This window comes from Myxocyprinus asiaticus, chromosome 9 (assembly GCF_019703515.2).
Source record: "Myxocyprinus asiaticus isolate MX2 ecotype Aquarium Trade chromosome 9, UBuf_Myxa_2, whole genome shotgun sequence".
Classification (NCBI taxonomy): Eukaryota; Metazoa; Chordata; class Actinopteri; order Cypriniformes; family Catostomidae; genus Myxocyprinus; species Myxocyprinus asiaticus.
This window is the reverse complement of record NC_059352.1, coordinates 27,793,333-27,820,992: the sequence shown is the minus strand read 5'-3', so window position 1 is coordinate 27,820,992 and position 27,660 is coordinate 27,793,333. Positions and strand designations below refer to the sequence as shown.

Sequence of the window (27,660 nt, the reverse complement as noted above, 5' to 3'; positions counted from 1 at the left end):
ACTGTGTTTAGCAGCGTGGTGTTTCGCGATAAATCGAATTTTTTTTTTAAATATCGTTATATCGCATATCGTTTGAAACTAGAGACTGTAATCTTTTGACTCAAACAGTATTCAATGTAAAAACTTAATTACGTTTCTCCCAAAGACAAACTCTGCTGTGGTTGGCGCCATGTTGTTTTGTCACATGACTCATGCAGCTAAAGTTTAACCCTTTACTGACAGCACAGAGTCTCCTGAACTGAGATCAGTCAGTTTAAATGAATTTAAAGTACACATTGCATATAGCGAAGCCAGAATACAATGTCCACGCATATGTATGCAGGGTCGCACGAGGTTACTATCTCTATTTAAATTCCTTGCCATTTGCACTGAACTGTCTCTAACCATCTACACATCATATTATCTGTACTTGTGCCCTAATATTTAAAAAATGATACTTTACCATTTGCACTTCTGGTTAGATACTAATTGCATTCCATTGGCTCTATAATTGAACCCTGCACAACAACAATACAAATAAATCTAATCTAATTAATGATTTGTTTTCATTATTGAAAAGATACAGAATGGGTAAATAACTGCAGTATGAAATTGTGGGAGGCTTTTAGTAAACCAATTAAATACACATAACTGCCATAATCCTTACTATTATGAGAAATTGATGAAAATATGTTTGCCAACTGATCCAATACATAATGTATTGATTGCTGTATCGACCACAAAAATTCCTCAGCATGTCAAATACTGTGCACTCTGTATGTGAAGATCATGAAGTCAAATGTGAATATTTATGAGTCACTATGATGAAGAGACAGATAAGAACCCCCAATGGCTGCACTTTCACTTTCTTTATGTAAGAAATATCAGACCATCAGTGTCCATGCCTGGCAATATTTCTCTTGCCAAAACAAAAATCTTTAAAACAGTTATGATTACTTTGGATGTACTTACTGGTGAAAAGGGGAGAGTGTCCTTGTTGCCAAAATTACTAAAAAAGAAACAATGCTTATTTTAATAATGAAAATCATGCTTATCCAACCAATGACCTTGTGACTTTCCTTCTTCTGTGAAAACACAAAAGGAGCTGTTTTAAAGCATGTCACGATCACTGACTTCCATACAAAAGCAGTTGATAGTGACTCACTTTAAAGTGTAAAAAAGCACCCAAAAGTGTCATAGAGTAGTCCATGTGAATTGTGCATCATATTCCAAGTCTTCTGAAGGCATACAATCACGTTGTACAGTCTGAAGTTTGAGTCATTATTCACTCTCAAATCAAATCAGATCATTGATCAACTCATGTATACAGAGCCCAAATCAAATATAACATGTCAATTAAATCAAACTTCATGGACTACTTTTATGACACTATTGGGTGCTTTTTTAAGCTTTAAAGTGAGTCACTATAAACTGCAATTTTATGGAAATTAGCAATCGCAATATTTTTTAAAATATACCATTTCGTGTTCCGCAGAAGAAAAAAAGTTGCATGGATTTGGTACGATATGCGTGGTGAGTAAACGACATAATTGTCATTTTTGAGTGAACTATTCCTTTAACTTTAAATTCCCTGAAATTCCCTGAATTTACAATATGTGAATTTGGAGTTTATTTTGTGGTGAGACTTTCACCTCTTTGCGCCAATCCTCTCCCTCCTTAACTCAAAGTTTGCATTGTGGTGTAACACAAGTCTATTTTCATTCTACCAAAAAGCCATTTCTATAGACAACCAGGAGACCCTCATAAAAATCAAACCAAATTTATGATTCTGTCACAGCCACAAAACCCCCTTTAGTCACACCAAAGTCCCGTTCTATGGCCCGGCCTTGTTTGTCTTTTGTAGGACCCAAAATTACTACATTTGAAACTATTCTGGCAAAAGTTCGAATGAACCATGCTATTCAGATGAGGATGAGGTTTATCTCAAACTGTTACCTTTAGCGAGCGCAGACACCACTGTCATCATTCAAAGCTATAGTGGTACATTCCCTGGCACATAGAAATCAAAATGTAGAACTGGAACTCTGCTATGATCTTTGCATCGACAGCTGAACATGCAAACTTTCTCATTTGAATACAAACAGCAGTATGTGGTTGAGTGTTGGCGGGTGTTGAAGGGCAGGCCGTGTCTGAGAGTCAAGTGTCCTAGTGAAAGAGGTGTGAAAGCAGATAAGTCTACAAAAAAATAAATAAATAAATAAAATCTATCTGTAGATTATCAATGAGGTATATTATTGAATTGCTATTACGCACAAATGTCTGGATTACTGTTATTTTGTGTGGATGTGTGAGCATGCTGTGCTCTTTTGTAAAAATGCACTTGAAACATTGCACTTGAAAAAAAAAATTTTGTCTACATTATCAGAATAATAATTCTGAAATGAAAGGAATATTTACCCAAAACTGAAAATTCTGTCATCATTTACTTACCCTCATGTATCATAGAAGGAGAAATAATGCAGAATGTACTGAATGTAATGTATTTTAATGAAGAAGGAGGTTTTAAGTTTCAAAAAGAACCCAAAAGTACCTTAAAAGTATTATAAATGTAGTTTCTACCATACTTGTGAGCTAAATTCCAATTCTTCTGGTAATTACTTACTTATATGGACCACTTTTATAAAGCTTTTATGGTGTTTTTGTGTCCTTTATTGAAGCTTGATTCGTCTAGTCTACATTCATTGTAATTGCATGGAAAATAGCAGCCAGTACATTCCTCAACATTTCTCCTTATGTGTTCCACAGCAGAAAGTAATTCAGGTTTGGAATGAGATCTTGGGGTGCTTTATTAGGAACACCTGTACACCTACTTACTGTATGTATGCAATTATCTTATCAGCCAATCATGTAGCAGCAGTGCAGTGCATAAAATCATACAGATACAGGCCAGGAGCTTCAGTTAATGTTCACATCAACCATCAGAATGGGGAAAAAATTTGATCTCAGTGATTTCAACCATGGTATGATTGTTGGTGCCAGTCGAGCTGGTTTGAGTATTTCTGTAACTGCTGATCTCCTGGGATTTTCATGCACAACCGTCTCTAGATTTTACTCAGAATGGTGCCAAAAACAAAAAAACATCCAGTGAACAGCAGTTCTGCGAATGGAAACCCTGTGTTGATGAGAGAGGTCAACAGTGAATGGCCAGACTTATTCGAGCTGACAGATAACTCAGTAACTCAGGTAACCACTCTGTACAATTGAAGTGAGCAGAATAGCATCTCAGAATGCACAACATGTCGAAATTTGAGGCGGATGGGCTACAACAGAAGACCACATCAGGCACTTTATTAGGACATAGTGTCCCTAATAAAATGATCAGTGAGTGTAGATTGGGCTCAATGCAATAACCATATAGGCTATATATTAAAATGTAATATTTATTAAATATATATTTCCAGTCAAACCCATTTACAGTTCTTCGGACCCAGGCCCACCCATAAATGACATGAGTCGCAGCTAGTATATATATATATATATATATATATATATATATATATATATATATATATATATATATAAACTCAGAAAAATGAAATGTCCTCTCGCTTTCAACTGCTTTTATTTTCAGCATACTTAACATGTGTAAATATTTGTATGAACATAAAAAGATATAAACTGAACAAGTTTCACAGACATGTGACTAACAGAAAAGGAATAATGTGTCCCTTTTTTTTTTTTTTTGCCAGTTCTTGCTGTGAGATGTTACCCCACTCTTCCACCAAGGCACTTGCAAGTTCCTGGACATTTCTGGGGGGGGGGGGAATGGCCCTAGCCCTCACCCTCCGATCCAAAAGGTCCCAGATGTGCTCAGTGGGATTGAGATCCGGGCTCTTCGCTGGCCATGGCAGAACACTGACATTCCTGTCTTGCAGGAAATCATGCACAGAACGAGCAGTATGGCTGGTGGCATTGTCATGCTGGAGGGTCATGTCAGGATGAGCCTGCAGGAAGGGCACCACATGAGGGAGGAGGATGTCTTCCCTGTAACGCACAGCGTTGAGATTGCCTGCAATGACAACAAGCTCAGTCTGATGAAGCTGTGACACACCGTCCCAGACCATGACGGACCCTCCACCTCCAAATCGATCCCGCTCCAGAGTACAGGCCTCGGTGTAACGCTCATTCCTTTGATGATAAACGCGAGTCTGACCATCACCCCAGGTGAGACAAAACTGCGACTCGTCAGTGAAGAGCACTTTTTGCCAGTCCTGTCTGGTCCAGCGAAGGTGGGTTTGCACCCATAGGCAACATTTTTGCCGGTGATGTCTGGTAAGGACCTGCCTTACAACAGGCCTACAAGCCCTCAGTCCAGCCTCTTTCATCCTATTGCAGACAGTCTGAGCACTGATGAAGGGATTGTTTGTTCCTGGTGTAACTCGGGCAGTTGTTGTTGTCATCCTGTACCTGTCCCGCAGGTGTGATATTCTGATGTACCGATCCTGTGCAGGTGTTGTTACATGTGGTCTGCCACTGCGAGGATGATAAGCTGTCCTTTCTGTCTCCCTGTAGCGCTGTCTTAGGCATCTCACAGTACGGACATTGCAATTTATTGCCCTGGCCACATCTGCAGTCCTCATGCCTCCATGCAGCATGCCTAAGGCACGTTCACGCAGATGAGCAGGGACACTGGGCATCTTTATTTTGGTGTTTTTCAGAGTCAGTAGAAAGTTCTCTTTAGTGTCCTAAGTTCTTATAATTGTGAGGTTTATTGCCTACCGTCTGTAAGCTGTTAGTGTCTTAATGACCATTCCACAGGTGCATGTTCATTAATTGTTTATGGTTCATTGAACAAGCATGGAAAACATTGTTTAAACCCTTTACAATAAAGATCTGTAAAGTTATTTGGATTTTTTACAAAATTATCTTTAAAACCGTGTCCTGAAAAAGGGACGTTTCTTTTTTTGCTGAGTTTATATATATATATATATAACATACTTTGCGGTCCCCCTGGTGGCTCCGGGGCCTCAAACGGCTGGTTACACTGCTTATAGCTAGAAACGGACCTGGTCAAGCCCCATTTACATTTTCTCCATTGGCCAGCCACAGTCAGATTACAGAATGTCCTTCAGACAACAGTTGACAAAATGACAAATTAATCATAATAACCATTTAATTTTATTTTATTGCAACAATTTTGTAACATTACTCCCATAAATTGAAAATACTGCAGCACTTTTACACAAAGAACACATTGTCCAGGCCTTCAAATGGTTTCACCACTTCCACACAACATATGAGAAATAATCCCAGTTATTACACTGTTTGCACAATAATATAAATGCACCCGTTTTGAGGAAGAGATATTGCATGAGTGCTGGCCGAGACTGCCATACATGGGCAATTTTCTGAACAGTCCTTTTGTGTGTGTGTGTGTCTGTGTGCTGCCGGCTGGAATTTCGCCCTCTGACGTCACTGCCTGTTACTCTCCCAGATTTGGGAAAAAGAAGTTTCACTTTAAGTGGGGATTTGAAACTCAGTGATTCTTAGAAAGCAAGGTAAGAGAACTATTAAAGCTTTCGAGGGGCGGCTCCCCGCACTGAAACCGACGCGGGTTTTATCGCAGGCCCGCGATAATTCAGTGTTGTTTCTGCTCTCGATGTGAACAGCTGAACTGTTTTTGACAACTATATGTTCTTCTGCAGTAAGAGAATCGAGCTGTACCACTGAAATGGAGGGCACTAGAAAGGAGGGGGGCGAACTTTTTTATTCATTTACCCTGCTGCTGAAACATTTGAACTAACGTATAAAAGGTGTCGGCATCGTTTTAATAGCAATAGTGGAGACTCGCTACATATGAAGTTCGGAAAGTGATCGTGTTCTAATTCCGAAACATTCTTGCATGAGAGTGTTTCTCGTAAAGAATGCGGAAGTAAATAGACTGGAGGGTTCTTGTGCGCTGAGGATTGTTAGTGCTCAGAGACGTGGCTATTGCTTACAAGAGCAACCGTTACGAGGATATTTGTGTTGGCCTTGTGCTTTGTAAGATATCTGTAACTGTACATTATGTCTGAGCTGAGTAGGTCATTATGTATACTTGTTTACTGGCTAGAGAGGATACATAAACTGAAGAGACCGGGGCTAGTTGTCACACAGGGAAGTTATCACAAGGGTTTGAGCCAAAAGTCCAATTACACAAACGTGTTTTCTCTAACAGTGGTATTGTATGGTGGTTTAATGGTGGTAATTTCTTTTCTTTTTTTGTGTGAATTCTATTATTCAAACAAAATTGCAGTATCATAAAATTTATTTTAAAGCTGTTGGTTGAACAAGTGAATATAACAAAACCACACTAGCATACACTCAGGCCAGGGTCACCTATATATATATATATATATATATATATATATATATATATATATATATATATATATTAAAGTCTGTTGTCAGGAAAAGGGTATTTCCTTAAGTTGTTTAAATATTATAAATGTAAAAAACAACATTTGTTAGCCAAAACAATTATTCAATATATATGTGCATTACAATCATATTGACAAAGTTGCTTTTTTACTAATTGTTTAATTTGTGTGAGAGAGGTCTGGGCCAGCTTACAGAACTGTCACTTGCCCAAACGGGTCAGTGCTGCGATGTTACACATCCTACTTTTGTTGTTTTTTTGTACATGCTTTATTAGGCCTTGAAAACTTAAATATTTGGTTTTCTGTCCCCTTCTGAACATTTTTCTTGCAAATTATGCTAAAGGAATAGTTCACCCAAAAATGAACATTCTCTCATCATTTACTCACCCTCATGCCATCCCAGATGTGTATGACTTTCTTCTGCAGATCATAAATTAAGATTTCTATAAGAATATCTCAGCTCTGTAGATCCTCACAATGCAAGTGAATGGGTGCCAACATTTTTACACTCCAAAAAGCACATAAAGGCAGCATAACAGTAATCCATATGACTCCAGTGGTTAAATCCATATTTTCAGAAATGATATGATAGCTCTGGGTGAAAGACCGTTCAATATTTCAGTCCATTTTTGCTAGAAATTCTTATTCCTGCCCAGTAGGGGGCGTATGCATGAAGAATGTGAATCACCAAAAATACAAGAAGAAGAATGTGAAAGTTAAAGTGGAGATTGACTGAGCAGGGAGGAGAATTTATAGGAAAAACTGACTAAAATATTGATCTGTTTCTCACCCACACCTATCATATAGCTTCTGAAGACATTGATTTAACCACTGGAGTCATATACTTACTTATATATACTTTCCTTTTTGTCAACACAACCATATGCTATATTCAGTCCATCCATTCCTACTTATATCTATATTTCATTTATATTTTTATAATATTTTATAACATATCCTACCTCTTCTTCAATACATTACATCACATGCACATAACTGTATATCTGTAAATAAAATATTTGAACAACATTATTGCTCTTTTATGTATTTCTCTTTTTATTTATCTGTTATATCTTATTTTTTATTTTTATGTCACTATATGTATATATGTTTAAATAAATGTATATGTTTTATATGTATATATGGTTGCACTCTCTTTGCACTGGAAGCTTCTGTCACCATGACAAATTCCTTGTGTGTGTAAGCATACTTGGCAATAAAGCTCATTCTGATTCTGATATGGATTACTTTTATGCTGACCTATGTGATCTTTGGAGCTTCAACATTTTTGGCACCCATTCACTTGCATTGTATGGACCAGAAGAGCTGAGAAATGTTCTACAAATCTTCATTTGTGTTCTGCTGAAGAAAGAAAGTTATACACATCCGGGATGGCATAAGGGTGAGTAAATGTTGAGAGAATTTTCATTTTTTGGGTGAACCATTTCTTTAAACTTACCCTGGTGATAATTTGATAACTTGCTTTATTTTGCTAGGTTTTGGCCAAGACCATGTCACCGTTTTCCACTAAAAGTGTGTTTATGAATTTATTTAAAGCATAAGCCTAACTTTAATAAACTTAACATTCAGTTAAAAAAATATACAAATATTTTGTTTTGGCACATATAAAAACACATTGCTGAACATAAATACATTTTTTTTGGTAGTGCCAGTTACATTTTAGACAAGGAAAATGCTCGATTGGGCCGGCAGAAAAATCCTTATTGTTGAGCGTTGCAATTATTTTTTTTGTTGTCTTTTACACTGTTATTCATGTGTTTGGATGGTTAATTTTTAAGTGCTTCAAGTGCTAAAAACAACTTTTGATGTAATGCGTTTATTTAAGTAAATTACATTTAAATTGTTAGCAATGATTCATCGTTCAGTAAGGTGTGAATCCAGTGCTATAATCTGAGCTTTTAGTCTAATATGGAAGTCTATTTTGTGTGTCGTGCAAATAATAAAAGTACAAACACAATTCATCTCTCCCTGAAAGACAATCTTCTTTAATGTCAATCAAAATGTCTTAACTATAGAGATTGTTCATTTTGAAAGCTAAGTGCTAAAATATTTATTTGCTTCCATACAAAGATGATATTCAAAATTCTACTTTGATATGAATCCCTAATCAATAACATCAAGGCCTCTCAGCCATCAAACTGAATCTCTAGAATCTCGGCCATCTCCCTCCCAACCTCCCAAGATAGTTTGAACTCAAACTACATTGAACCCAACACCAGGAATTAAAAAAGGAGACATGTTTGACATGCTAGTGATGCTCAAAGTTAAAAGATGAGTATTGCCTTTGAGCCTAGTCCTCCATGCTTACTCCTTTTGAGTTTCCTTTTGCCATTAATGCAGGCTTTCTATGAATATTGACAGTTTGCCATATTTCTGCAGGTTACTGTAGGATCAGAAAACTTTTCACATGTTGCCATGGGGACTCTGTGCATTTATCCCTGTGCGTTTATCTGATGTCTCTGGGGCTGTCTAAAACAATGTGACAAGCAAAAGTTCTAAATGCAAAAAGAAACATGACATTTAATGTAATCCACACATATAAATCTAAAGCAGTGGTTCTCAGCAGGCTCTGCTTCAGGATATAGCTTTTACATTTACAAACGACCAGACGGGAGTGGCGAGGCGTGGCGCAAATCGCTTCCATTATAAATGGCCATTTTGCGCTGCACGCGCTGGCGCTACTCCTGCCAACAAGACAAATAAAAGGTTTAGAATGTTTGATTTGGCATGTCCAGTGTAGACAGCCTCAAGCTGTTGCTGCGTGACGCGACATCAGGTGTAAGTCTGTGAGCAAACCTTCTCATTGATGAACTGATGGAAACAAAAGCAAACAAGAGAATAATATGTATTTTGTTTGTGTAATTTAGAAATGTATGCAAATCTAACTCATGCAGTAATCATTCATCATAGTCACTCAGCACAAGTCTGTTTTATTCAATAGTGTGCTGAATGGGAAGCCAAACCATTGATGCATCATGACCCACTTTGTGCATAAACGGTTAATGTTTTGAGAAAATAATAAATGGCTCTGCTGGACGTCAAACATTAAAAGAAGCTTTCAGGATCTTTCTTTCATTTTCTGTCATTATTTAATTTTTTAAAAGAATAAGTCATCCAAAATTTTAATTCCCATAATTTACTCACCCTCATGCCACCCCTGATGTGTATGACTTTTTTCTGCAGAACACAGAGAATTTTAGAAAAATATCTTAGCTCTGTAGGTCCATTCAGTGCATGTGAATGGTGAGCAAAACTTTGAAGCTCCAAAAAACCACATAAAGGCAGCATAAAAGTAATCCATAAAACTCCAGTGGTTTAATCTATGTCTTAAGCGATCTAATTGATTTTGGGTGAGAACAGACCAAAATATAACCTTTTTCACTGTACATCTTGCTATTGCATTCTCTAGGCACGATCATGATTATAAGCTAGATTACACTTCCTAGTGCTTGACGCATGCACAGAGTGCTAAATGGCGCTAGGAAATGTAATCGAGCTTTCGCCAAGGAGACTACTGGTGTGGATATTGGATTTTGCTGATACCGATATCTAAGGCAATGGAAAAGGCTGATAACCGATTAATCGGCCGTTAGTTTTTAAAATCGATATATAGAATGTTACAAAATTTTCTTATTCTTTCCTTACTCTGAGGCTACAAGAGTCCAAAATGAATAAAATCCCATATGCGGTTTATTATTCAACCAAAATCCTAATTAAAGCAACAAGAAAAAAAAATCAGATTTGGTGCATAACATGGGACTTTTAAACAAGCCCAAAACACACCGGGAACTCTTATTTTGAAATGAAAGAGACTTGGCTCAGATACAATGATCTATTTTTAAATATTTACTAAATACATGGCCATTTTATAGACTATTTATTCACCAGATGAAGGGTTTTGTATAGAAATGGTTTAATGAGGAATAAGGTTTATTATTATTCACAAGATATATTGAAGTTGGAGACCCAGTGTATGTGCTGACGGTGCACGTTTCCATATAGTCGCAGTTTCTTTGCATGCCCTCACTTCAATTTAAAACACTTGATTATCTAATCAAAATAACAAAATATGCATTGAAGTGAAGATAAAATATGGATGAATATTGTCAATGATAAAAGATTAAGATACAGCCAATCCCCACATAATTTTTTTAATTTTACTTTTAGAGGCCGATGTTATACTGTAGAACCAAGCTGTTTTAACTGTAGAATCCTCCAGTACCGGCCACAGAGGAATAAAATCAAATAAAAAAGCAACTATCGGCATAGATTTTTGCCAGTAACTGATAGTTCCAAAATGCTACTATCGGCACAGATTAATTGGTAAAACCGATATATCGATCTACCTTTTCATTTATAATTATACTCAGTCTTTATGAAGTCTAATGCTTGAAAGAAAAGTATCTACTTTTGTAGAGCAGTACTTCAGGCAACTGCAGAATAGGCCCATCAGTCACATTTACACTTCAGAAAATTGTGCATAATGCATTAGAATGAGTACACAACTATTTCTGGGATTAAAAGATGAAAAACAAACAAACAAAAAAACAATCAATGCAGAACATTGCATCTCAAAATGAAGACAATGTGCTACTTAAAGCCTGATGTGGCCCCTAAAACTTTGCCCACCCCTGGCTTAGACCCATCAGTTGAGAAACACTGATAAAAAATGCTCAAGACAATAATATGAAACTTATTTTGGAAACGGTTTGAACAAAGTTATAAGTTACAACATGTTTCGGACCTGAACAACAAGTTTAACAGTCTGATATAAAATTAATGTGACAGGGACAGGCATCTCCATTGTTCTATCACTCTATTCCAACTTCCAAGAGCTAGTAAATATGGATCTAAGTAGTTTAAGCACACAGAAAACAGGCAAGCAGGTTAAGAGGTGGATAAATGAGTGTACAGTGACTCTGTCCTTTATTATGTGGTGTGAAACAGTCAGGCCCAAGGCCGCAGTACGGATGATGCAGCAGCCATACTCACAGTTATGATTTACAGTGAACTACAGCTCGTTTCTCACTGCATTGACAGACACAGCAGTATAAGGAATGCGGATTTACTTAAAGTTCAGTTGCACTATGACTTTGATCTTTCTATGAACTCTGGGTAATCAAGCCTACTTACATCCCCTTCAAGTGCTCACACGGAGAAAGACAGATTGCCACATTAGCATACAAGGCTAAGAAGACACCTGCAGTCGTTAAAAGGACACACATTGTTTTAGCCTGCGATAGAAATAAGAAATAGAGGAAGGAGTGAGCAGATAAGAGGACGGACAGCTGAGAAGTGTTCACACACATTTAGAAACATGTACATTGTATGCTTATTACCACGGCTGGATGAGTCTTCTCGATTTATGTGAATTAACCGCAGTTCCTCGTCATGTTTGCGACTGATGAAGAGTTTCACAGAAACTTCAATTTTCCTTTGGTCCACTGTCTGTTGACCCTCCTGTAATCTTTGTCAAAAGTCAGGGAGATTTTTCCTGCTCTCCTTTAAAGCTGAAGTGTGTAATTTCTGCACCACTTACGTCACCAAATCGAATTTCTAAAATAATAGCTGTTTTCAAAAAGGTTCCCAAAAGCTCACTCCTCTTCCATTCTGTTGGCCGAACAGATACTCCCGTCCCAAACTCACAACATTGTTTGAGTAATTGTAGCTGTGTTGGGTTCGACGGTCCACTCAAACAAACTAAGGAATGTTTTAATAATGCTACAGGGCCACGGTGTTACACTTTTAGGTCAAATCAACCTACAAATGAAACAAGAAAGAATTTTAACAAAAACATTACATCAGCTTTATGGTGCATTCAGGTAATTTTGGAATTATAGTATTTATGAGTTTAGGGCACATGAATGTCACTGAAAGTCACAAAAGTGATAAAGCTTGCCAGAAAATAAGACTCTACTTTAGAAATTACTTCAGCTGATTTATGAGGCAAAAGGCGTGTGCAACAAAACTACATTTCCCATCATGTGGCGGCACGAGAATGATGAAAGAGATAGATAATGCATTGATCACACAACTAGTCAGTGTTGGGTAAGTTAATTAAAAATGGTAATCCACTACAAATTAATAATTATTTATCTTAAAATGTAATGCATCACACTACTTTTTTTTTTTTTTTTACTAAAAAGTAATTAGATTACAGTAAATAATTACTTTGTAATTGCACCAACACTGCACTTAATGTTCGCCTTTGCTCTTCATTTGTTTGCATTGGTGCTAAAAAAGCTTCTTGTCTATGTCAGTAATTGAAAAAGAGAGAAAGAAATATGAAATAGCAAAATGGGTACATTCTTTCAGACTAAAATCACTTATCAGTTTTCAGCCTTGTTAATCCAAACTTTATGTTAGAACTTGAATGCTCCATACGCCGATGGCATGCTGGAATTTCTCGGGGTCTAGCGTAGGGTAGAAACATTTTTTTTATTTCTTTTTTATTTCAACAAACTTTCATGAAATAATGTTCTGTGGCAGTTTAAATTTTGAATGGGGTCTCCAGAAGAATGTGTTTAAGTAAGAAGAGTGTTTAAGGTATATTTAGTGACTGATTGATAATTGCTGATAATCCTCGAAGTTTAAAAATTAAAAGACGTACTTCTGTTTGGACACATCACAGCAAAAATGATGGGGATCATGATACTGTAATTTAGATTCTTAGTTTGTGTAATACATACACTTGTTGATTTGACTGCAGTAATCATCAGTTAGTGCTTTTACTTGCACGATCTTAAACCAATTATGCTTAATCATGCTTAATAACGTGTAAGGTCATGTGATGTTGCAATGCATATATTTACACCTTTACTGGCTAATTCGATATGCGCAAATGTTGTGCGCATGACCGTTTACATTTTGACGTGCAAAGCAGAGAATAATTAGTGAGAATAGTTTTTCTCGAATAAGCTGATTTTTGATCATTATCAGTGTATCGCTGTGTATGTAAATACACTTAATAATATAATATACCAAATAAGTGTATTTCTACTGTTTCTGGATGTTATGATTCATCCACCAAGACGGTAATGCTTTCTTGAAAAGGCAGTGACTTTGGCAAAAACAAAACAAAAAAGAGAGAACAAGAGAGTTGTTAAGCAAAAAAAAAAAAAAAAAAAAAAAAAAGGGGGCTGGAGGACTGGGTAGCTCAGTGAGTATTGACGCTGACTACTACCCCTGGAGTCACGAGTTCGAATCCAGGGAGTGCTGAGTGACTCCAGCCAGGTCTCCTAAGTAACCAAATTGGCCCGGTTGCTAGGGAGGGTAGAGTCACATGGGGTAACCTCCTCGTGCTCACGATTAGTGGTTCTCGCTCTCAATGCGGCATGTAGTAAGTTGTGCATGGATCGCGGAGAGTAGCATGAGCCTCCACATGCGGAGTCTCCGCGGTGTCATGCACAACGAGCCACGTGATAAGATGCGTGGATTGACTGTCTCAGAAGCGGAGGAAACTGAGACTTGTCCTCCGCCACCCAGATTGAGGTGACCCAGAACCACACCACCATGAGGACCTCTAAGTAGTGGGAATTGCTTATCTAGAGAGCAATATAATCAATGTAATGATAACATATGAGATAACATAAAATTGCTACATTTATTGTACACCACATTTAGGCTACTTATTTTAACATACTGACTCAAAAAATATTTGGAAAGAGGAAACCAGCACTTCGGAGTTCAGACATCTAGAAGTATGATCCTAATCCCACTTTTTTTTGCAGAGAGAGAGAGAGAGAGAGAGAGAGAGAGATATGTTATGTTCACGGTTGTGGGTTGTGCTTACTCTCTTCCCTGGCCAGCTCTCCTCTGAGGGAGTGCAGGGCCAGAGTTAATTAGGCATCTTTAATCACCTGTAGTCACTCTCTTTGACACTGTTTAACCCCCTGTAAATGGGTTATTATTACTTCTAAAAACCCCTCTGTGGTTTCATGCATGAAAGACTATTTTAGAGATGCATAAAAGTGAAACCCCATCGAAACACACAATAATGTTTTTCCCCTCGTAATAACTGAGCAAAATATCAACCTTTCCTGTGCTGATCAAAATTAGCTTTTTGTTAAATTTGTATAGAATTTTGTTTTGTATAAATAATGCTATTGAAGAAGGAAAAATCTTAAGATTAGACATTTAAGGCTTGAATATGTTTTAATTAGGTATTTTATTAATATTTTTATGAATGTAATATCATAGAACTGTGATCTTTATGCAAGGTAAAAAGTGAGATTTCATGAGTTGAGGAATACATGTTGTTTTTATTCATCTATAAATGTAATTTTTTTAAAAATTAGAATTAAGCTGTGCAAAGCAATTGTTTAAATATTTAAAGAATATGCAAAATAATGTGTTGCCTGTTTGTATAGGGTCAGCTCTGGACTTGTCTTGTTGTGCCTTATTAACTAAACTCACATCTTCTTCAGCTTCTTATTGAGCCATATGAAATGAATTCTCAGAAAAAAAAAAAAAAAAACCTTTCATTTCTTTCAAAAAAAATGTCCCTACCAAATAACTGATAATGATAATAATCATCATGCCATTAAGAACACAGGTTTACTCACAGTTATAATAATGATCCTTGTCAGAAAATAAAGGCCAGATAGATACAAGAAAATGGTCTTTTGACATGGAATAGATACACAGTCTTCAGGCTTTTAAGCATAGCAATACTCCTCAGCCTATCTTAGAGGAGCACGGAAGTCGGAATGTTGCTTCTGAATGTTCCAGTACCCTGACATCGGCCCCAGTATGCCGAGGTACTGATAACACTGTGTTCTAACCAGACATGACGCAATGACAAGCGATAAAAGGCATGTTCCATGTTAATCAGAGTTTTTATCCTAACCTGCCACGACACACAACGAGCGACAGGGCTTTCTATGTTTGAAATGGTTTCTATTTCTGTGACGTCGCGCTGGCCAGTGCAGTCACCAAATGGGTCTAAAATTATTCTTATTGCAGTATATTAAAGCCGGCATCTCACTAGCCGGTTCACAACAACTTGATTTTGGCCAGGGGTGTCACACATCTACCAAATGTTGTGCTTGATGTTTCGCTCTCTTCAGCCAGTGCTCTTTTACACACACATACACACCAGTTCAGAATGGCAGATGGGAGACATACCGGCTCATTCTAACTTTCTCTCCGCCTCCCTGTCACGTGGAGATTGGCAAAATAACAACAGGAGTACTGTGTTAACATAAACAATTGTAACAGACTGAATTAGGATGCGATTCATAAAGTAACTTTGCCCTGTGTATGATTGTGTATTTATCCTCTCGGTTTTGCCATAGAAAGAGAATGCTCATACGGAGCTTCAGTGAGAAAAAGAGTTGCGTTCAATAAACAGACTGTGTCATCTTTAATTGCTCTGTTTTCTACATTTTATTGTCAATTACCCTCATTTTAGTGCATTAATATCACGGTGTCGTGTCGCGCCTGGTGTGGACAGACCGACTGTGTGTCGCTGAAATCTTATCGCATTGCGTCTGGTTAGGAAAAGGTGTAAGCGTCATCATGATACATTTTTATTCTACTAATAGTTAGGATTAGGTTTGGGGTCTGAGTTTGGGGGTTCAGTTGATACAGTATGCACTCCTCTTCACTGTAATACATCCTTTTAAAGCTAAAAACAATTCGCTTAACAACTTGCTTTTGGTGCCCCTCTGTGGGCATTTAACCCAGAAACTCCAAGTGTATCTGTCAGCATCCCACAAGACTACAAGGAACACCCACTTCACGACACGCCCACTACATGTAACACCCCCCTTGGATCATCAAGCTATTCTATTGGCTACAAGAACTTTTAAAATCCTATGCAATCACTGTATGATTCATTTTCTCTTACCTCTTTAAATATGACAAACAATAACTTTTAAATTATATGTCACATATTATATAATTAAATGGAAGATGTAAAATGGTAAATTGAACTTACTTGTTTAATGTGAAATTTTGTGGAAGCGCTCTTTATTCCTGAAGGTGTTTGTACAATTTCTGGTTGTTCAATAATAAAAAAGATATAAATGGTAAGATAAATATTTATCTGTTCTGTTTTATCTTGTTAGCTTACAAGTTGATCGTTAGCCTATTAGCTTAGCATACCACTAGCTTCTTCTCCTCTCCACTTTCATTGAATTTCTCCTCACTGTCGTCAACTAGTGATACGGCGGTATGATTGAATTAAAAAGAAATTTTAATTTGCGAAATATTTAATTATTTGACAAACTTTTCATTTTTGAAATGTTTGTGGTTATGGTTAGCTTTAGAGTTATGGATAGGTGTAGGTGTATGGTTGATGCGGGACTCCAAATAAACACAACAAACAGTGTATGAATGTGGCATCACACTGTTCCAAGACTTCAGGATTTTGCTGGTTATTTGGAGGGGACGTAACGTGTAGTTGTTGTGCCTTGTATTGCTGTGTCTTGTAGTTGTCTTACAGGATGCAGACAGAACCCTCTCCAGAAACTGGAGCTCACACGTGCACTTACGTTCTAAAACACTTCCTGCTTCGGCCACTGGGGGCAGTGCTTTGAATTTCGGTAAGCACAGACCGAGTTTGGCTCAAGAAAAGTCAACCAACTTTCCAAATTCACTATGTGAAATCAGTCTGTTTGGACAGTCTTTGCAATCTGTTCTGTACAAGTAGTAAATGAAAACAATTCCTTCTCATTGCTTAGTGTGCAAACAATACAAGAGTGCTTTCTTGTTTAAGTTTAAAGTTAATTTTAAAGGGATAGTTTACGATAGTATGTTTGTTTTTCTTCCACAGAGCATAAATGGAGATATTTGGATAAATCTCTTGATGAAATGTCTGGGTCATATTTCACGTCAAGGGAAAGGGGAGAAAAACAACTAATTCTGTTTTGTATAAATATTCGTTTTTACCTATTTTTAGCATCATTAAAATGTGTAAATATTTCCATTCTGATGTTATTTTTACAATTAAGTGCATTTTCCACCCAAATTCTCATTACTGTAAAGCAAAAAATATCTAATTCTCATTAATGTAAAAAAAAAACAACTTTAATAAAATAATGAAAATCATCCTGTTTATACACAATTAAATTAAAATTTGCATGAATCAGTACAACGAATACTACCATGATACAGTACATGCTTACAATGAACTTTACAATGTACTTTTCAATTTATTTATTTTTATTTATTATTATTATTATTATTATTTTGCATTAGCAATAAGAATGAGATTTTTTTGGCATTAATATACACCACTGTGTTGTCATGAAAATGATTTCACAATGCAAAAAATCTTAATGGTCTTAAAAAAGGTTCATTTTCTTTATGCAAAATATGTTTTTTTTTTGTTTTTTTGTTTTTTTTTCATTTTGGGGTAAAACATGACCTTGACATTTCTTGAAAGTTTTCATAAGATAGACTTTCACACTTATAATAAATGTAACCTGACCCTCACAAAAAACGTTCTGCATTCTTACATTTTCAAAAAAACATTGTTTAGTATGTTTTTTAAGCATTTTGAATTATGGGGACACTAGCATGCATTGTTTAGACCATTGTGGCATGCATTGTTTTATCAGTATTAGAGAAAAGGTAATGTCTCTCTCATATTTATACAGTATGGGTCAGTATGCTCTCTCAGGGTCTACTGGTTTAATTGTGTTGTCTTCATACAGGCGTAGGCACAGCATTCTAGAGTACTTTTAGATACTGTGGTTTGTCTTGTTCTTGGAGGCCATTGTAAGGTTGCTAGCTCCCCTTTCTTAAAGAACTCTTAGCAATTATCATTGTTATTCTGCAAATGGTATAAACCACAAACTTGGCTTCGATGTTACTCTGGCCAGCTGAAAAAGAGTGGCATTCCTGACCAAAAAAGCAAGTCGAATCAAATTTTGCCCCCAATCTTTTGCCTATTTTTATTTCCATATTTGGAAATGTTTACCTCCTCATGACTGCACAGTGCAGCAGGAAGAAGGGCAATGAGCCATTTTAACAGCATAAGGGCCTGGCTAAGGGCTTCTCTTTACTCCATACTGTAGACACATGGGATGCTGTAAGTATCTTCTCTTCTCTCTCTTCTCTTCTCTTCTCTTCTCTTCGCTTCTCTTCGCTTCTCCTGCTTTCCTCTTCTCTCCACTGTTTGGACATGTATAGATGTTAACTTTGGTGCATACATGTGGCACATTGATCTACCCTTGTTTATAATTACTGTTCCACTCTTCATGTCTCAAAGGAAGAGGTGTTTGTGGCCTTCGTGTTCAAGATGCATTTTCTTGGATACATTTATCAGTAGAATCCATCTGAAATGTTCTTGGAGGATTTTTATAATTATTTTTAATTTCAGTATAGAATTGCCTTTTTATTTGTTCAGTCGTACTATTGTTCATATTATCTCACTCACATGGTTGTGAGGTGAAGGTGACATTGTGCTCTGACATATGTGTGCACTTACTTTCAGTTGTCTGTGCTTTATATTGTTTTGTGTATTTAAAGAACAGTTGAACTGCCTTCAGTCTGTTCAACCTCCTTCCTTCTCTGTTGACCAAGGCTGGATTCATATATATATATATATAACATTTGATTGTAATTTGTGCTTAGGTTTTCATATTTTGATAATATTTGCAGAAGGAATCGATTCGGAAAAGTGTGGAATTGTGGAATGTCTCTCTACGTTTTCCGTCAGATATATTAGAAAGTAGAGACTGTAGAGATATTTCTGGAGTATGGGCTATTACTCATGGCATGAAGAAAAACTACCAAGTATGTTGAGCTATACTACCTTTAAAGGGAAAGACCTCACATACTTGGTTGCGACACAGTTTATTTACATTAAAAAGGAATAGTTTGTTCAGGCAGGGCTGTGTATTTCTCTAACCATATTCTAAAGGCAGTTTAAAACTGAGCTATACTGCTTTCACACAGTATTGTTGGTAATGCAAGTCAAGTCAATTAATAATCAATGTGCATTGTTTTGTCTAAGGATTTATTTTGTTTATTTGGCAAACAGATGACCAAAACCATTAAACGATTTCATTGGAATTATTGATGCTTTTACTTCACCTTAACAGATGTGTTTCATCTTGTCAAGAGGGTAACACGCTTGTATAATGCTGTTTAACAGGACTAACATGATGCTTGGTGTAACAGTCAGTAAGATATCATAAGGAGCTTTCTGATGCTTTCTTACCCTTTTGTTTCTCTTGGCTGTCAAGAAGCGTTGAATCACTGGATGTTACATGGGTTTGGATTCATATCTTTTTCCATTAATGGAGGAGAAAGTGTTGCGCCCTCTAAAATGTTAAATTGTCTCTGTTTGGTTAAGGTATTTGTGAAAAGCATAGTTTACAGTCACCACATCTGGAATAGTATATTTGCAAACAAATGGTAATGAACGTTTCTTACTGCTCTTTGTTTTTACTTTTATGAGCCATTTTTGCAACCAACTGGATGGCAACCAAGTCAGTTCCCACAGGTGTCCTAGCAGAGTAGTTCATCAGATTAACTATGGACAAGTCCCATTGAGTTTTGAACACGATATGTATTATTTTATAATAGCTAAATATATATATATATATATATATATATATATATATATATATATATATATATATAGCTAAAATGTTTCTTGAAAAATGTGTCATGCTATATTTCTTAAAAATAATGCCTTTTTTTTATATATATATACAGTATTTTGTTATATAATGCATATACACTCACTGAGCACTTTATTAGGAACACTATGGTCCTAATAAAGTGCCCAATGTGGTCTTCAGCTGTTGTAGCCCATCCAGCTCAAGGTTTGACATGTTGTGCATTCTGAGATGCTATTCTGCTCACTACAATTGTACAGAGTGGTTATCCGAGTTACCATAGCCTTTCTTTCAGCTCGAACCAGTCTGTTTGCTTTTGGCACCATTCTACAGAGTAAACTCTAGAGACTGTTTTGCATGAAAATCCCAGGAGATCAGCAGTTACAGAAATACTCAAACCAGCCCGTCTGGCACCAACAATCATGCCACGGTCAAAATCACTGAGACAAAAAATGTTCCCATTCTGATGGTTGATGTGAACATTAACTACAGCACCTGACCCGTATCTGCATGATTTTATGCATTGCACACCACACGATTGGCTGCCACAAGATTGTCTGATTAGATAATGACTTGAATAAGTAGGTGTACGAAATGTATGAATGTACACTTACTAAGCACTTTATTAAGTACACCTGTTCTTAATAAAGTGCTTAGTGAGTGTACATTTATACATTTTGTTAAGCCTTAACCCTCTGTCCTTGGAATCTCAGTTACTTTAATTTACTTGGTAAATCTAATTCTGCTTTGTTTTAAAGGAATGTCGAACTGTCTAAGCATGCTGTTACCCACCTATTTGGTTCTTGACTATTGGTACACTAACACTTCTTAAACTCCCTAGCTGTTTACACCTTCAGATTCCTCTAGTACCATGGCATAGCTGTGGCAAGGAAAGGTAGACCTTAATGGGATTTTACATAGCCGTAAGGAGTGATATAACCGACTTTAATGATAGAACAGTGTGATAATCTCATTACTCTGCGCTCAAAAGTACCGAAAGCCTTCATGTGCAGCCCTGATTGGCTCCAGGCAAAGTTTACTGCAAGCTTCTCAACACTTGTCTTAATTTAGTTTGGAGGCAGTGCAAACAGCAGCTGGAGCACTTAGCATCAGTCAAAACATTTTACTATTCATGAATCATCGGCCTGTTTTATCTTAACTAACAAAGTCTTTCTTGACTTCTGTTTTATTCATTCATGACCCCAATTGTATGATGACTCATTTTGTTACTGTAGGTGATGGTTAGCACTTGATTTTTGTTCTCAATTAGTCAGAGGGCAGTCACAAGTGCTTAAATTAAATGGCACATTGCATTGCTAGCTTTTTTTATTTAAAAGCCCTGGAGACTTATTTATTAAAAAACATTATAATCCCAAGTAATGTATAGGGGTGGGAATCAGCAGAGACCTTTTGAAACAATATTTTATCGATAAATGGGCCACAATATGGTACTGTTTTGATTTAAAACTGCATATATTGTGATCTTTTACTTATTTGTTTCTCATTCATCTTCATTAAATTTTGGTGCTTTAGTTCATCGTAGAGCCATAACATAGAGCAAGTCAGTGTCTCAAAAAATAATGATGCAAGTTTCTTGTTTCCAGCATGTTTTTAGCATGAAAATTGTTGCAGTTTACCATGTTGTATGGGCAAAGAGTCTTATAAATGAGACAAGCAGAATTATATTATTCTTAACTATTTCTGCATTTACGTTTTGGTTGAATAGAAATAATCAAATATTCGTTGATTTATTTAACATTTTCACACCTATTCTTTTGGTGGAAATTCTGTTTTTACTTTTTTTTTTTTTGCCAGAAATATTAATGTGAAAAATTTAACTAAAAATACTGTAGATAATTGCCATTATATTGCTTTAGTATTGTGTAGGAATGTGCCAGGGTGGTCGAATAATCAACTATTCATTCATTTGTGGGGTCGACTACTAACATACTTACTTCTTAGAGAGTGTTTTTGCGTGATGAAAGCTTGCTGTGCTTAACAGTGAATAACCTCTGCAAGAAGTTTAATCTTTTTAATGCTTTAGGTTTAGTCTTTTAATGCGCTGTTATTACAGCAAAGCGCTGTATCAACAATACATTTCAAGACGATCACTGTCAGACATCAAATCCTCTGCTGTGGGTAATATTCCCGTATTTGTGAGGTGCTTTGGAGAGAATAAATTCTTTGACAGATTCTGCTTAAATAAGTTGTTGCAGTAAAAAAATGTTTAAACTGCTTGATGTCATGACCTAGATGTGTATCCGCAATATTATCGTGCAGCTCTGCTCTTTTAAATGCGCAGCGAGGAACGCCCTGAAGCGCTTTGGTTACATTGAAGTGCATCATTCTGCGTTTAGGAAGCACATAAGTGGTTTTGTGCCACTCTGTATCGGAGCCTTTCTTATTTCTTACTTTTGATAGTTTTGTGCAATAATATGTTATATTTATTTGGCCTATTTATTTGTTAAATATATGGCCATGTTGAAATGCTGCACTTAGCACCCGTATATCCCTCTTAAAGGCATCAGTTTGGGGTCACGTGAACATAACGGAGCCTAATTATACATTATTATCCTAGTCGACTAGTTGACTAGTCGTTCAAACAACGATGAGTAGTCGATTATGAAATTTGGTGGTATTTCACATCCCCAGTATTGTAAGGTAAAATATCGCAATATATTTTAAATATTATTTGTTTCCCCCACCTCTACTAATTTATTGCCTTGTTTTTTGGTTCTTAGAAATATTACATGGAATTTGTAATATTTATTTTATGGCACACTGAGACAGGGTTACACAATCTTTGCTAGCACTGCCTTGAGAATACTCCACCAATCCTCCGCTCTGTCTCAAGAACATGGATTAAGATTATAATCTACTCTAACTCACTTCCCACTGCTGGCCTTAATTTTTCAAGATATTTGCGTCTCCAGATTGGGAGATATCTGGTGCTTGTTTTCATGAAGTGTTGTCAATCCGAGAGAATCTCCTGACAACAAATAAACTTCAATATTGATTAACGAGAGCAATTAGAAGCTGAAACAGATTGCAGGAAAGTTAAATAAGTGGATTATTATCTGCTGCTGATAAAATGATTCACACTAAGGGTCTGATTGCTTTCTATTTTTATGCGTAATTCCTTTATTTACAAGGTCTAAGCAATTAAGCAAGGTCTAAGCATTGGTTTTTACTTAGTGAATGTTGATATTGAAAGTCAGGATGGCATGATCCTAAAAAAATTTGGAGTTTGATGTAGGGTGATGCCAATGTACTTTTTCTTATTTGGAGTCAATGAAACATATTTGAACATTTTACAATTACAATAGGGCTGCAACTAATGATTGTTTTGATAATTGATTAATCGAACGATTATTAGAATGATTATTTGACTATTCGGGCGATTATTGCAATGATTAATCATTAGCTCTTAACCGATTATTCAGCTTGTGCCCCGACTTAAAAGGTTGTATTAAACGTGCCTACTAACAATAAAGAGGACAAAATCATCTTTAAACACACCTCTAAATGACATTCACTGAATTAAAGGAAAAAAAAACTTTTTAAATTTAATTCAGTAAAGAACTTCACTGCAAAAAACTTCCATTTTTATCAAGTGTTTTTGTCTTGTTTTCCATTTAAAATGGTCTAAAACAAGATACATTTACTTGAGAAGCAACAAATAAGATATTTAGACTTGCTTTAAGAGAATGTATCTTAAATATAAGTGTATTTTGTATATAAATGTATTTTTTTTCCACTTGGTTCACTGTGAGTGCAGTAAAAATAAAACATACTTGTATTCAAGATATATGCAAAAATACTAAAAGCAAGTCTAAATATCTTATATGCTGCTTCACAGGTGAATGCATCTTTTTTTAAAGGATTTTTAGATATTTTAAATATTTGTATTTTTTATATTATATTCAACATTCTCAGATAACAATTTTTTCTTCTACAGTATAGCTGCTATAGAAAATGTACATTGTTTTAAAGGAATTTTAGATATTTATACTGGAAAACAAGCCAAAACAAAAACAAATCAAAAATTTATTTTATTGCAGTGCATAATGGGACAAAGCTCATCTTTCTGTTCACTTCAATCCATCTTTAACTCACAAAAAAAAAAAAAAACTCTCTCTTATTAATAAAGCTGCATATTGCCAATTTTCTTCATGATAAATAATGCACAGACACATATATTATGATTCAATAAGTCGTGAGCCATCACGTTATAATCTAGCTGCAGCAAACGTACGCTCGAGGGATGAGTGTCCCCACGACAAGAGTATGCCTCAGCCGAGTGCAGTTTCAATCTCTCCCCCTTAGATCGGGACACTTCGTGCAACTCAAAGAAGAGGCGCTGACCACACAGAGAAATGCCAGTTTCAGAGTTTGTAGTTATTTACATTATCTGCTTCTGTATTATTTGAACTTTAATTAAGCTATAACGCAATAAATATAACTGCATTTAAGATGTAACGCTGGGGTGTTTCCTTTAAAGACGCTTGACACGCAAGGTTTGCTTCAGTGGAGCGGCAGCTCCAGCTCCACTTATACCACAATGAGAGTGCTTCTGTATTTACTTATTTTGTATTTTTGCATTATAATTCCCTCATACTTTGTGATCTACATCACTTGAAGCTGTTTGGAAAGTTTTGCATCTGAACTGTAAGCTGTTTTCTTCCTCTCCTCAGTCAGGCGCGAGCTGCAGTGCTGCTCTCGCGCGTCCTCATTAGAGTTTAATGTGATCTCATGTTACGTTAGATTACATCAAACGACTATTCGACAACGAAAATGTTGTCGACAATTTTTTATTGTCGATGTTGTCGATAACGTTGACTAATCGTTTCAGCCCTAAATTACATTGCTGCATTTTCTTGTGTGTATCATATTTAATATTCCCCTGAGAATAAATTCTGTATTTAAGAAGCAATCAAAACATTTTGCAATAGTTTTTTATGAAATCTGTTTAACTACATTTTGAAATCAACTATTTTCTTTAAAACTGAATCCCAGTTTCCCATCTTACATGTACTACACGTAAAAAATTGAGCACATACTCAGTAATAATGGGACTAGACCAGTGAAAAAATGTCTGTTCATTACAACTGAACATGTTTGACAGCCTTGCAAAGCCCACTTCAAGAAATGTGCATTGTTAAAATTTCAGGAAGAGCATCCATGTCTGTGGAATGTTACAGGCACATCAGATTTGATTTGTTTTAAGCACAGATTACTGTTGAGCTCCTAAGATCTACTTATGTGTTCAAGAACCGGCTATTTATTGTTATAAAATGGATTGTTCTGACTCTAAATACTGATTGGATTGTGTTTGAAGCCATTGTCAAATAGCCGATACACACATCTATTATCACACATCAGACGTATTACATGCACTAAGTTGCTTATCAAACCATAAACTGCCTCAAGTTAAGGTAATGAACTATATTATTGTCAGGACAAATTATTTATTATTAATAATATTAACGATCAGTATAAATCTAACTATTTATTAAACAGTGGTTTCTTTTATCATATTGCCATTGTCACCATTTTACAAAATCTCACCACAGAACTTTGCGTTGTGCCTTTAACACCCCTTACCCATGGCAAAGTCACTTTAACACATGGCTTCTTGTGGCTTATTACTTTAATTTATCAAAGCAGTTCTTTTAATTTATTTGTGTTTTTGACATTAAATATGTAATGCACAACATTTATGTGACTCCGTGGAAAGCAAAGCTATGTAATCATTGATTTAATGTATTGAAAGCCCATGAGCCCATTAGCCCATATTCACACAGTATTAAAGTTAGATTAAACGTGCCAAGATCTAACAGTCATGATATTATTAGTCCCTTGTTGCAGAGATGCAGATTTGTGATCTGCCAAAAAAGGCATTATCCTCCACCCCCCTCAGGGGCCACAGCCCTGGGCTCTTGGTATTAGAGGTCATTGGCAGATTAATTTCTTCTGATGCACAGGCTGTATGTTAATGGAGCCCAGCTCAAAAGGTTGCATGTGCCAGACTAACAGATGCCATTTTACTAGTCCTGTTATTTTGTTATGAGGCTTGTTGGCATAAAGACAAAGAGAAAAAAAGCTACCAAAAATCCTACATCACAGCCCCAGTGGAGAGGTAGATGATGGCCTGTTGCTGTGATATTTGTTTCTGCAACAGCATTGTACCAGATATTCTTGTGCCTCATTAGATTTAGGATGGATCAGTGGAGATGGGCCCATTTTTGGAAAACATTCTAAGGCTTATATCATGAATATGGAGCTTTTTATATCTAAACAAAGTGGCAAAATCTGTGCTTTGGATGTAGTTATGGATAAACTGTGAACCAACCATTTATATTTGTGTGTGCATCACCGGCTTTTCAATTGCTTGAACTTATCACAGCAGGCCTAAACAGCCAAATCCAGCCAAAAATAAGCTATTAGCCTCACTGGATTAATGTGTGAAAGATCCTGGACTGATAACTTTGTGTTAAACCCTGTACCAAATGCTACCTGGTCTCAGTGAAACATGTTGCACATTACGTGGCTCGTTGCAGTACATATCCAACTACATTTACAAGCTTGTTTAAGAATAATCAAAAACTGATAGTGTTGCAAAGAACCAGGGTGTGAGTTCTGGAGAGCATGCAAGTCAGCAAGTGAGCTGAAAGTGTTATGGAAGCACCACAAAATTAAGTGGTTGCTTCAGCAGTTGCATTTTTCTTGTCACATTTAGGTTTAAGATTTAGGGGAAGGGAGTTGGTTTTGTTGTTTTAAAACTCTACATCACCTGAAGCTGTTTGGAAAGTTTTGCATCTGGACTGTGAGCTGTTTTCTTCCTCTCCTCAGTCAGGCACGAGCTGCAGTGCTGCTCTCGCGCATCATCGTTAGAGTTTAATGTGATCTCATGTTACGTTAAATTACATCATCAAACGACTATTCGACAACGAAAATTTTGTTGACAATTTTTTATTGTCGATAACATTGACTAATCCAGGTAGGTTTTGTTGTTTTAAAACTCAATAGAGCATTCATCTTAAAAACCTCATCTGTTTGGTGGAAAATGTAACTCAGGCCACGTCCACAATAATATGTTTTCATTTGAAAAAACACATCTTTTTCTCTCTGTTTTGGTCCACAGTGAGACAATATTTTTGTCCATCGAAAACTTAGCTTTTAGAAAATGCTCTCCTAAGTGGAAAAAATTTAAAACAGCATCTTCACATTCTAGTGTGGACAGGGAAAACTGAGATATCTGAAAATGATGATGTATTTGTTGTTATCTGATAAAGTCATGCGATCCATTCAACCCAAAACAATCAAGATGGCTGCCCATGTTGTAGCAGTGTTGTTGTGCCTGCTACCCACTTTGATAGCATTATTAAAGAAAAATGTTACTTTGTACAACCTTAACATTGCATTCCTTCTGTAACGTTGCTGGTTGCTGGCAATGACTATGACGAAGACGATGATGATGAGAAGAACCCAAGTGCAGTTTATTAATAAACGTGAAAACCAAAAACCCTAACTACAAACGTGAAACATAAACTTGGCTTGGCTTGGCTTGGCTTGGCTTGGCTAAACAGCATTACCAAACACCTACATTCACATTCAATACTTGAAAACATGAGGGCTTAAATACAAGACATGGGAGAACATAAACCAATGAACAAACAGAACTGATAACAAGCTAATTAACCAAT

General features: G+C 36.3%; 1 protein-coding gene across 3 annotated transcripts in view; it reads left to right on the top strand.

The window, feature by feature from the left end:
• Positions 1-5,326: 5,326 nt before the first annotated feature.
• The window catches only part of LOC127446356 (lipoma-preferred partner homolog), a 324,624-nt gene continuing 302,290 nt past the window's right edge, over positions 5,327-27,660 (top strand). For 2 of the 3 annotated variants that reach the window (XM_051707243.1, XM_051707241.1), the window contains exon 1: positions 5,327-5,498. The gene's annotated coding sequence lies outside the window, so the exon portion shown is untranslated. Of the gene's footprint in view, positions 5,499-18,347; positions 18,418-27,660 lie in introns of those variants that run through there. The other variant, XM_051707242.1, reaches the window with a different exon arrangement.